Source organism: Nicotiana tabacum, chromosome 20 (assembly GCF_000715075.1).
Source record: "Nicotiana tabacum cultivar K326 chromosome 20, ASM71507v2, whole genome shotgun sequence".
Taxonomy (NCBI): Eukaryota; Viridiplantae; Streptophyta; class Magnoliopsida; order Solanales; family Solanaceae; genus Nicotiana; species Nicotiana tabacum.
This window is the reverse complement of record NC_134099.1, coordinates 35573880-35585537: the sequence shown is the minus strand read 5'-3', so window position 1 is coordinate 35585537 and position 11658 is coordinate 35573880.

The window sequence follows — 11658 nt, the reverse complement described above, 5'->3', positions numbered from 1 at the left end:
TGTGACCATAGTCAAACCCCCCTTTTGGCACACATTGTACCGGCAAAGTCCATGAACTATTCGATATGGGGTACACAACCCCTGCATCCAGCCACTTGATAACTTCCTTCTTGACAACCACTTGCATAGCCTCGTTCAACCTCCTTTGTTGTTCCACAGTTGGTTTGGCATCATTCTCAAGTATAATCTTGTGCATGCAAAAAGCAGGGCTTATCCCCCGAATATCAGCCAGAGTCTATCCAATTTCCTTCTTCCTTCTTTTGAGCACCTTAAGGGTGGCATCTACCTACACGTTAGTTAATCACGTAGAAAGAATAACATGTAAAGTTGAACAAGGGCCTAAGAATTCATACCTGAGGTGTGAAGGCAAAGGCTTCAACTCCAATACAGGAGGTTCCTTGATTGAGGGCTTTGTTGGTGGAGTCTTTCTGTTATCAAGATCTAAGGAAAGTTTACGGGGCTCATAGGAGTAAGAACTCATTCCTTGCAAGGCATTGACACACTCTACCAAGCCTTCATCCTCAGTCACGTCATGATTCAACAATGCAGCTTCCAAAGGGTCCTCCACATTGATCATGGCACTTGTGTTATCAACTATCACCTCCGTTACAAGATCCACAAAAGAACAAACCTCAGTACTATTCGGCTGCTTCATTGATTTGCACACGTAGAAGATAACTTTTTTGTTACCCCCTCTCCCCCCCGGAAGGTGAGCTCCCATGCTTCCACATCAACCAATGCCTTCTCTGTTTCTATAAAAGGCCTTCCCAATATTATTGTCACCTCATAGTTGACTTCGCAGTTGAGAATCACAAAATCCGCATGCAAAGTAAACTTGTCAACCCAGACAAGAACATCATCAATATTACCAAACGGCCTCTTCATTATTCGATCTGCCATTTGCAATCTCATTGAAATAGCTCTCGATTGACCAATACCCAAAGTTTTGAATACAGAGTAAGGCATCAAATTTATACTTGCACCCAAATCACACAAGGCCTTTGCAAAATCCCCACTCTCGATGGTACATGAAATGGTAAATGCACTGGGATCCTCAAGCTTTGGAGCCATCGAGTGCACAATGGCACTTACTTGATGAGTCATTTTGACGGTCTTATAATCCATAGATCTCTTTTTATTTACCAAGTCTTTTATAAACTTGGTATATCTCGATATTTGCTCAAGAGCTTCTACCAAAGGCACATTGATCGACAAATTTTTCATCATTTCAATAAACTTCTTGAACTGGTTTTAATTCTTCTACTTTGCAAGTCTTTGAGGGTAAGGTGGAGGAGGCCTTGACAAGGGAGCCTTGGCTTTAGGCATTACCGTTTCCGGTATGTCTATCACGTGTTCCCTAGACGGGTTCATGTCATTTTGAGTCTCCTCCTCATTTTCATGAATATAAATTCTCACCTCACCATCCAACTTCTCTTCACTCACTTGCTCTTCAACTATTGGATCATTGTCATTTTGCACTTCAACATCATCACTCACAACTTCCTTTTGCTTGGAGGTACTTGCTTCACCACCTCTACCGCTCCTTGTGGTCACCGTCATTGCATGGCCGGTATTGTTCCCACCCTTCGGGTTTACTACCATGTCACTAGTTAGTGCCCCTTTAGGGTGAGTGTTCAAAGCTTGCGAGATCTGGCCAAGTTGGACCTCCAGGTTGCGGATAGAAGTATTATGGGATGCCAATTGGGCATTAGAGTCAGCATTTTTCTTCATCATTTTCTCAAACATTGACTCAATCTGTCGCATCTCATTGTTGGATGAGCTATGACCTTGGGACGGAAATGGAGGCGGATTGTTTGGTTGTTGAAACATTGGAGGCCTTTGAAAACCCGACCCTCGATTACCTTGATTAGCGTTATTCCAACCCCCTTGGTTGTTTTTGCCACCCCAATTGCTATTGTTACTCCAATTCTGGTTGTTGTTCCCCAATTACTAGAGTTGTTGTTATTGTCCAATTTCCTTGGCCTTGGTTGCCCCAATTCTGATTATTCCCTTGCGATCTCCATTGTTGATTTGGAGCATTAACCTGTTGTCCTTGAAAGTTGTTGGCATACAAAACATCTTCACTTTGCTCATCATGCCCATCATCTTGGTTGTAACTACTGCTACCTTGCTCATATTGATCTTGATTGCCTTGCATTTATTGACCATACTGTCTCTTCTTGTTTACCAATAGATTGACCCCTTCTATTGCGTTTACTTGATTTGGTCCCTGAATCTGCTTAAGCTTTGATTTGGCTAAGTGGTTAATGGTTTTTGTCAACTCAGCAATGGCTTGTCCATGATCTAGAAGTTCCTTTTGAAGATTTATGACATGATGGTCCCCTTGAGGAACATTTGTGTAACGACCCGGTTAGTTGTTTCATGAGTTACAGTCTCATTCTCCCTATTTCGGCTTCTTTATGTGTTGTTCAGTTGTATTTTATCATATCGTGTTGGGTGTTCTGTGTTTGGAGTGGCCATGGAGTGAAATGAGACACTTAGTCTTTTATTTATAAGCTTAAGTTAGAAAAAAGTCAACTGGATGTTGACTTATGAGCAAAAAGTCTTGGATGTAAATTATGATGGTTCAGATAGCTTCGTTAGGTGATTTTGGACTTAAGAGCGTATTCAGAATGTAATTTGGAGGTCTGTGGTAGATTTAGGCTTGAATTGACAAAATTGGAAATTAGGCGTTTTTCGGTCGGCAGTGGGAATCTTGATATTGGGGTCAGAATGGAATTTTAGAAATTTAAGTAGGTCCGCTATGTCATTTGTGACGTGTGTGCAAAATTTCAGGTCATTCGGATGAGGTTTGATAGGTTTTTGTATCATTTGCGGGACTCGAAAGTTTGGAAATCCTTAGGCTTGAATCCGAGGGTGATTTGGTGTTTTGATGTTATTTATGAGTGTTCTGAAGGTTGGAATAAGTTTGAATGGTGATAGGTGACTTGTTCATATTTTTGGTTGAGGTCCCGGGGGCCTCGGGATAATTTCGGAAAGATTGGAATATGGTTTGAGTAGCTGAACTTTGCTGCTTTTGCCATTTCCACAAATGCAGATTGGGGACCGTAGGTGCAAAACTCACAGGAGAGGGATTTGGATCGCATATGCGAAGAATTGAGAAGCTGAGAAAACCGCAGGTGCGCACCAGTATCGCACCTGCGATGCCGCATGTGCAAGATGTTGACCGTAGAAGCGGGTTCTGGAATTTTAGTGGAAACCGCAGCTGCGATGGAATTTCCGCAGGTGCGGCGTCATAGAAGCGACTTGGAGACAGCATATGAGGAATTCCTCGGGCAGAAACTATAAAAGCCTCACTTCGCAAATTTTAGCCATTTTCTTCACCATTTTTGGACGAGTTGGAGCTTGGGGCTGCGATTTCAAGGGAGAATTAAGTGTTTTCTGTGAGGTAAGCTACTTGGACCTTGTATCTTGTGTTTATGGCAATTATTTCATTGTTTACTCTTGATTTTAGTGGAAAATTAGGGGAGAAATTGGGAGATTAGAGCTTGATATTGGAGAGTTTAAATTGGGGATTTTAGGGGCCATTTGAGGTCCGATTTTGATGATTTTGGTATGTATAGACTCGTGAGAGATAATGGTTCTAGTGTTGTGATTTTTTTTGGATTCCGAGACGTGGGCTCGAGGGCGAGTTTTAGAAAATTCGAGATTTTGGGTCTAATTTGATAATTTTCGTGTGGGTTTTGTTCCTTTGGCATGTATTGATGATATGATTCTGATTTTGGATAGATTCGGGGTGATTTGAGGCCGAGTCAAGAGGCAAGGGCATATCAGAGTAGATTTTCATCCGGTTTGAGGTAAGTAACGATTGTAAATCTAGGCCTGAGGGTATGAAATCTCAGAATTTCATACTGTTTTAATAAATGAGGTGACGCACATGCTAGGTGACGGGCGTGTGGGCGCACATCATTAGGGATTGTGACTTGGTTCGTCCCGTAGCAACTGTAGATTTGCATATTTTGATAAACTCTATATGAAATATATGTGTTTAGAAATAATTCTGTTAACTTGGGCTAAATGCCATGTTTGGGGCCTTGTGCCGTACTGTTTGGACCCTCAGGAGTATTTTACTTTTATCCTCATACTGATTTGATAGAAAGCATATCCTTAGTCATGATTTTTACATGTTTATTGTTTGATTCAGTTTCATAACTCTACTTTCACATATATGAAAACTGTTTGGGCTGAGTTCCCTGATTTTTCACTGAAATGCCCATGTGACTGTGAGGTTGATGACTGAGAGAGGCCGAGGGCCTGATGGTGAGGATTATATATTTATGGATCGGGCTGCACGCTGCAGCGATATAGCACTATATATATATATATATGTCTCTATGCAACAGTATATGGATCGGGCTGCATGCCGCAGTGATATGTTGGATCGGGCTGCACGCCGCAATGATATAGCGCTTGGGCTGTAGGAGCCCCTCCGGAGTCTTCACACTCCCAGTGAGCGGAGTCGACTATATATTTATGGATTGGGTTGCACGCCTCAGCGGTTATTATGAAATATCTATTGAGTGGGGGTGCTGAGTGTGAGTGCTCATTGATGAGAGTTGAGTCACGAGTGACTGAGCGGTTTGCCCGAGGGGCTATATATATATGAGTTATACTTTGCCCGAGGGGCTTGTTTTTATGAAATTACTGTTTTCACCCTTCTGTTATACTGAGCCTCTATTGAAAAATGTTGAACAAATATTTTAAACATCTTTCATTGAAACTGGAGTTTTTGCGAGATGTTCGGAAATTGAATTACAGATTTGACTTTGTTATTTCCATTGAAATTCTGTGTTATGAGATGTATATGATTTTAAATGATCGTCACTGCACTCAACCTTTATTTATAATTGTTACTTACTGAATTGGTGTACTCACGTTACTCCCTACACCTTGTGTGCAGATCCAGGTGTCAGGGCATCTGAATGAGAGTTGTTCCTTACCTTCAGAGCATTCCAGAGTTAGCAAGGTAGCTGAACGGCATCCACAACCTTTCCTTTCCCCTTCCTATCTATTAGAATTTGTTTTTCTCAGACTCATCTTGTATTGAGTAAAGATTATCAGATTGTAATTTTAGTGGCTCATGACTAGTGTCACCGGGATCAGGCAGTAGTTGATGTTTTACATATTTGTTTCCGCTTGTTTTGAAATGTTTAGACTAAAGATTTGTGATAATATCTGATTAGTAAATGAATTAAGAAAAAGACATGTTTATGTCATAAATGTCAAATCTTGCGGATCGGTACAGAGACGTCTGTACTTATCTTTGAGAGGATGCAGAACCTTTAAGAAAAACTTCACATTCTTGAATTCTTGTCGTGCGAATCTGTTGATTCTGGTAACTAAACTTCTGTTATTCTATTCTCTCACAAATAGTGAGGACACGTGCTACCGATTAGGACAGACAACCACCAGTACCACCAGATGGGGCCACTAGTGGTTGAGGTCGCAGTCAAGGCCATGGTAGGCGCAGGGGTGTAGCCCGCACAGCAGCTAAGGAAGCACCTGCAAATCCACCAGCCATCCTAGTTCACGATCAGGTCCCAGTTACAGACGCCCCAGTAGGACCAGCTCAGGCACCAGCTGTGTCGATTATTATTCCAAGCCTTCAGGAGGCCCTAGCCCAGATTCTATCAGTGAGCACTGGCTTGGCTCAGGCGGTCTCAATTACTACGGCTGCAACTACTTCTCAAGCTAGAGGAGGCACCTAGAGTCCCGCCAGTCACACCCCTAAGAAGGTTGTGCAGGGACTATAGACACCGGGGGAACCTCCAGCCCAGCCGGTTGCACCTACTCAGGATTATATGGTACCAGTTATGCCTGACGACGAGCAACGTCAATTGGAGATGTTTGGTAGACTTTATCCTTTGACTTTCAGTGGTGTAGAGGGAGAGGATGCCCAAGGTTTCTTGGACAAGTATCAGAGGATGCGTCGGACCGCAAGTATTTTGGAGACCAGTGGGATCTCATTCACTACTTACCAATTTTCAAGAGCTGCCTTTACATCGTGGGAGGCTTACAAGAGGTGTATGCTTGTTGATGCAGTGCGCCTTACCTGGCAGCAGTTCTCCGCTCTCTTTTTGGAGAAGTACGTGCCGCAGTCACGCAAGACGAAGCTGCACAGACAGTTCGAGCAGTTGCGCCAGGATGATATAACTGTGACGTAGTATGAGATAAGATTTTTAGAGCTAGCCCGTCATGTTGTTTGGTTGGTTCTTACGGATAGAGAGAGGATCAGGAGGTTAGTAGATGGCCTCACATATCAGCTTCGGATTCTCATGACCAGAGAGAGGGTGTCAAGTGCTACTTTTGAGCAGGTTGTTGGTATTGCCCGAGAGATTGAGTCAGTTCATCACCTAGAGTGAGATGAGAGGGAGGCCAAGAGGTCTTGGGGGTTTGGTAGTTTTGGTGGTGCTCCTTCGAGAGGCCAGTTTCAGCACGGCAGAGGCCGTCCATTCAGACATGCTGAGTCAGCTTGGCCAATTCATCGTGGGGCATCATCGGGCCATGGTTCTCACAGTTTGCATCAGGGCCATTCATCACTTAGTGCCCTTCCATCCCAGAGTTCGTCTCGTGCCCCATCCATTCAGGGCTCTTCTATACCAGGTTCTTCTACTAGTCATCCATGTGCTAGGGGTTCCCTTCAGTTCCTGTCCCCTACACCAGGGAGTTGTTATGAGTGTGTAGAGTTTTGGCATATGAGGAGATAGTATCCTCGTCTTCTTAGGGGTCTATCTCAGCAGAGGAGTTAGCCCTCGACTTCCGCTCCAGTTACTTCACCACCCACCTAGGAAGCTAGAGGTGGGGCCAGTCAGCTAGGGGTCGCCCCAGATGGGGAGGTCGATCAGGTGGTGGTTAGGCCCGTTTCTATGCAATCCTAGCCAGTCTAGATGCTATTGCTTCAGATGCCGTGATTACAGGTATTGTCTTAGTTTGCCACAGAGATGCCTCTGTGTTATTTGATCCTGGTTCCACTTTTTCATATGTGTCATCATATTTTGCTCGTTAATTGGATACGCCCCGTGAGTCTCTTGTTTCATCTGTTCGTATATCTACTCCGGTGGGCTATGCTCTTGTTGTGGACCACGTATATCGGTCGTGTCTAGTGACTATTAGGGGTTTGGAGACCCGAGTGGGCCTTCTGTTGCTTTGTATGGTAGATTTTGATGTAATATTAGGTATGGATTGGCTCTCTCCGTGTCGTGCTATTTTGGACTATCATGCTAAGACAGTAACGTTGGCTATGCTGGGTGTGCCATGGATTGAGTGGCGAGGTTCGACTGATTTTGTTCCCAGTAGAGTGATTTCGTTTTTGAAGGCCCAGCGGATGGTTGGGAAGGGTTGCATTTCTTATTTTGGCCTTCATGAGGGATGTTAGTGCAGAGACTCCTACTATTGATTCAGTCCCGTTGGTGAAGGACTTTCCAGATGTGTTTCATGCAGACCTGTAGGGCATCCCACCGAAAAGGGATATGACTTCGGTATTGATTTGGTGCTGGGCACTTAGCCCATTTCTATTCCATCGTATCGTATGGCACCGGCAGAGTTGAAGGAGCAGCTTCAGGAACTCCTTGATAAGGGGTTTATTCGTCCTAGTGTGTCGCCTTGGGATGCGCCGGTTCTATTTGTGAAGAAGAAGGATGGCACGATGAGGATATGCATTGATTATAGGTAGTTGAACATAGTTACATTCAAGAACAAGTATCCTTTGCCTCGTATTGATGATTTATTTGACCGGCTTTAGGGAGCGATGGTGTTCTCCAAGATTGATCTCCGATCACGGTATCACTAGGTGAAGATTAGGGACTTGGATATTCTTAAGACGACTTTTAGGACCCGATATGGTCATTATGAGGTCCTTGTGATGTCTTTTGGGCTGACCAACACACCAGCAGGGTTCATGAATTTGATGAACAATGTGTTTCACCTTATCTCGACTCGTTTGTTATTGTATTCATTGATGATATTCTGGTGTTCTCACGTAGTCAGGAGGAGCATGTTGAGCATTTGAGAGTTGTATTGCAACGGTTGAAGGAGAAGAAGCTTTATGCAAAGTTCTCTAATTGTGAGTTTTAGCTTAGTTCAGTGGCTTTCTTGGGGCACATGGTGTCCAGTAAGAGTTTTCAGGTTGATCCGAAGAGGATAGAGGCAGTTCAGAGTTGGCCCAGACTGTTCTCAACCACTGAGATTCACAACTTTCTTGGTTTGGCGGGTTATTACCGTTAGTTCGTTCAGGGATTTTCATCTATTGCATCACCCCTGACCAAATTGACTCAAAAGCGTGCTCCATTAAGGTGGTTGGATGAGTGTGAGGCGAGCTTCCAGAAGCTCAAGACTGCCTTGACCACAGCTCTAGTGTTAATTTTGCCACCAGCTTCAGGTTCATATATAGTATATTGCGATGCATCTAGAGTTGTTATTGGGTGTGTGTTGATGCAGGAGGTAGAGTAATTGCTTATGCTTATCATCAGTTGAAGCCCCATAAGAAGAACCACCCTGTTCATGATTTAGAGTTAACTGCCATTGTTTACTCGTTGAAGATTTGGAGGCATTATCTCTATGGTGTGTCTTGTGAGGTGTTTACTAATCATCGTAGCCTCCAGTACTTGTTCAAGCAGAAGGATCTCAATTTGAGGTAGCGGAGATGGTTAGAACTACTAAAGGATTATGATATCACTATCTTGTACCATCTAGGGAAGGCCAATGTAGTGACCGATGCCTTGAGTAGGAAGGCGGTGAGTATGGGTAGTTTGGCGTATATTCCTGTCAAGGAGAAACCTCTTGCAGTTGATGTTCAGGACTTGGCCAATCAATTTGTGAGGTTGGATATTTCGGAGCCCAGTCGGATCCTATCTTGTGTGGTTTCTCAATCTTCTTTGTTTGATCGCATCAGAGAACGCCAGTATGATGATCATCATCTGCTTGTCCTCAAGGACAGAGTTCAGCACGACGATGCCAGAGATGTGACTATTGGTGATGATAGGGTATTGAGGATGCAGGTTCGATTTGTGTGCCTGATGTGAATGGGCTTCGGGAGTTGATTCTGGAGGAGGCTCATAGCTTGTGGTATTCCATCTATCCGGGTGCTGCGAAGATGTATCAGGATTTGAGATAGCACTATTGGTAGAGAAGAATGAAGAAGGATATAGTGGGATTTGTAGCTCGGTGTCTCAATTGTCAGCAGGTGAAATATGAGCATCAGAGGTAGGGTGGCTTGCTTCAGCAAATGGATATTCCAGAGTGGAAGTGGTAGCGGATCACCATGGATTTTGTAGTTGGACTCCCACTGACTTTGAGGAAGTTCGATGCTATTTGGGTGATTGTGGATCGGTTGACCAAGTCTGTGCACTTCATTCCTGTGTGTACTACCCATTCTTCACAGCAGTTAGTAGAGATTTATATTCGAGAGATTGTTCGCCTGCATGGTGTCCCAGTTTCCATCATTTCAGATAGAGGTACTCAATTTACTTTGCAGTTTTGGAGAGTCGTGTAGAGAGAGTTGGGTACTCAAGTTGCGTTCAGCACAGCTTTTCACCCTCAGATGGACGGGAAGTCCAAGTGCAATATTCAGCTATTGGAGGACATGTTGCGCGCTTGTGTCATTGATTTGGGGGGTTCATGGGATCATTTCCTACCGCTTGCAGAGTTTGCATATAACAACAGTTATCTGTGGAGTATTTAGATGGCTCCATATGAGGCTTTATCTGGGAGATGGTGTAGATCTCCAGTAGGATGGTTTAAGCCGGACGAGGCCAGGCTTTTAGGGACAGACTTAGTACAGGATGCTTTGGACAAGGTGAAAGTGATTCAGGAGTGGCTTGGTACAACGCAGTCAAGATAAAAGAGTTATGGTGACAGGAAGGTTCGTGATGTGTCATACATGGTTGAAGAGAATAATCTACTAAAGGTTTCACCCATGAAGGGTGTTATAAGGTTTGAAAAGAAGGGTAAATTGTGTCCTGGGTTCATTGGGCCTTTTGAGGTACTTCGGAGGAATGGGGAGGTGGCTTATGGCTTTGCCCCGTAGCTTGTCGAGTGTGCATCCGGTATTTCATGTTTCTATGCTCTAGAAGTATATTGGCAATCTGTCTCATGTTTTAGATTTCAGCAGGGTTCAGTTAGACGGTGATCTGACTTATGATATGGAGCCAGTGGCTATTTTGGAGCGGTAGGTCCGAAAGTTGAGATCAAAGGATATAGCTTCAGTGAATGTGCAGTGGAGAGGACAGTCAGTGAAAGAGTCCACCTGGGAGACCGAGCAGGAGATGCAGAGTAGATATCCTCACCTATTTGAGGTTCCAGGTATATTTCTTGACTCATTCGAGGATGAACATTTATTTAAGAGGGAGAGAATGTAACGACCTGGCCGGTCGTTTGATGAGTTACAATCCCGTTCTCCCCATTTCTGCTTCTTTATGTGTTGTTCAGCTGTATTTCATCATCTCGTGTTAGGGGTTCTATCTTCGGAGTGGTCAAGGAGTGAAATGAGACACTTAGTCTCTTATTTAGAACCTTAAGTTGGAAAAAGTCAACCGAATATTGACATATGAGTAGAAAGTCTCGGATGTGAATTCTGATGGTTTGGATAGCTTCGTTAGGCAATTTTGGACTAAGGAGCGTGTACGGAATGTAATTTAGAGGTCCGTGGTAGATTTAGGCTTGAATTGGAAAAATTGGAAATTTGGCATTTTCCGGTCAGCAGTGGGAATCTTGATATCGGGGTTAGAATGGAATTCTGAAAATTTTTGTAGGTCTGTTGTGTCATTTGTGAGGTGTGTGCAAAATTTTAGGTCATTCGGATGAGGTTTGATAGGTTTTTGTATCGTTTGCGAAACTCGGAAGTTTGGAATTCCTTAGGCTTGAATCCGAGGGTGATTTGGTGTATTAATGTTGTTTTTGAGTGTTCCGAAGGTTGTAATAAGTTTGAATGGTGATAGGTGACTTGTTCGTATTTTTGGTTGAGGTCCCAGGGGCCTCGGGATGATTTGGATAGTTTTCGGAAAGATTGGAATATGGTTTGAGCAGCTGAACTTTGCTGCTTCTGTCATTTCCGCACCTACGGATTGGGGACCGCAGGTGCGAGACTCGCAGGAGAAAGATTTGGATTGCATATGCAGATAATTGGGAAGCCACGGAAAACCGCAGGTGTGCACCAGGACCGCACCTGTGATGCCGCATGTGCGAGATGTTGACCGCAGAAGCGGGTTCTGGAATTTTAGTGGAAACTGCACCTGTGAAGGAATTTCCGCAGGTGCGACGTCGCAGAAGCGACTTGGAAACCACAGATGAGGAAGTCCCCGGGTAGAAACAATAAAAGCCTCACTTCGAGAATTTCAGCCATTTTCTTCACCATTTTTGGACGAGTTGGAGCTTGGGGGCTGCGATTTCAAGGGAGAATTAAGTGTTTTCAGTGAGGTAAGCCACTTCAACCTTGTATCTTGGTTTATGGCAATTATTTTATTGTTTAATCATGATTTTAGTGGAAAAATTAGGGGAGAAATTGGGAGATTAGGGCTTGATATTGGAGAGTTTAAATTGGGGATTTGAGGGGTCATTGAGGTCCGATTTTGATGATTTTGTTATGTATAGACTCGTGAGAGGATAAGGGTTCTAGTGTTGTAATTTTTGTTGGATTTCGAG